The sequence below is a fragment of the Alligator sinensis genome, unplaced genomic scaffold, assembly GCF_000455745.1.
Source record: "Alligator sinensis unplaced genomic scaffold, ASM45574v1 scaffold1874_1, whole genome shotgun sequence".
Taxonomy (NCBI): domain Eukaryota; kingdom Metazoa; phylum Chordata; order Crocodylia; family Alligatoridae; genus Alligator; species Alligator sinensis.
The window spans coordinates 100,774-101,908 of record NW_005843441.1 but is presented as its reverse complement, the minus strand read 5'-3'; the positions used below and the strand labels follow the sequence as shown (position 1 = coordinate 101,908).

Here is a 1,135-nt window from a genome sequence, read left to right as displayed (position 1 = left end):
TGGATCCATGTGAGGGGGGGGCCGACAGGGCCCCTGCCGCCACTAGCAAGGCTGGACTCTGACCCTGGGGACTCCTTACTGGCAAACGTCCTGCAACGATGAAGGACTGGACATGGCCCCCAAGACACCTCCAGGGAGCCAGAGACACCCCTGGCCCAGCCACTTAGGGAGGACAGGCTGGAACTCCTCCTAGCAGCCCTGTGGGCCCCCTGTGCAGGCCTGCAAGAGGCTGCATGGGCACGGGCTCCCTGCCGACTCATGGCAGAGCTGTGCTGATGCAAAGCCCCAGGGGAGCCAGCAGTCCTGGCACATGCTGGCTCCTGGGCAGCGATGCTAACGCAGCCCGACAGGTGGCATGGCTGGTATGCGGCCGCCCGGGGCTGCAGATTCAAGGCTGGCTCCCTAAGGGGAGAGGCACTGCCTGGCGCCACGAGGCAAGGCAGCACCCACAACGCAGCAGAGGGGCCCTGCCCTGGCCCAGGGCTGAACGGCAACCCTGCCAGCCAGCCAGCCCCAGCACGCAGCATCTTTTCCCAGCGGCCACAGACCCATCTGTGCCCCTCTGGCCAGCCCTGGAGGACAGCCCTGCCAGGCTGGACAGTCGCCAGGGCCCACGGGAGTCCGGGCTGCTCCGGCCAAATTCACAGCAGAGCTGATGCCAGCCTGCCGCCCGCTGCCAGCAGCCCGGGCCTGGCCGGCTCTGCGGCCCCCGCCAGCACCCCCAGCACTCACCCGGCTGAGGCTGTGCGGGTCGAGCTCATCCTGCGGGATGCCGTAGTTGCCCACGAGGGGGTAGGTCAACACCAGGACCTGGGACTTGTAGGAGGGGTCGGTCAGGGCCTCACAGCAGAGCTGATGCCAGCCTGCCGCCCGCTGCCAGCAGCCCGGGCCTGGCCGGCTCTGCGGCCCCCGCCAGCACCCCCAGCACTCACCCGGCTGAGGCTGTGCGGGTCGAGCTCATCCTGCGGGATGCCGTAGTTGCCCACGAGGGGGTAGGTCAACACCAGGACCTGGGACTTGTAGGAGGGGTCGGTCAGGGCCTCGGGGTAGCCCACCATGCCGGTCTGGAACACTGCGGGGCGGCGGCGGCGGCGTCAGCGGCTCCCCGGGGCGGCACAGCCGGGCAGCGGCCCCG

At 69.8% G+C, this 1,135-nt stretch overlaps 1 protein-coding gene across 2 annotated transcripts in view; it reads right to left on the bottom strand.

The window, feature by feature from the left end:
* The window catches only part of CAD (carbamoyl-phosphate synthetase 2, aspartate transcarbamylase, and dihydroorotase), a 20,828-nt gene extending 20,079 nt beyond the window's left edge, over window positions 1-749 (bottom strand). For both annotated transcript variants that reach the window (XM_025195237.1, XM_025195238.1), the window contains exon 1: window positions 733-749. The gene's annotated coding sequence lies outside the window, so the exon portion shown is untranslated. The remainder of the gene's footprint in view (window positions 1-732) is intronic.
* Between the last annotated feature and the right edge of the window lie 386 nt (window positions 750-1,135).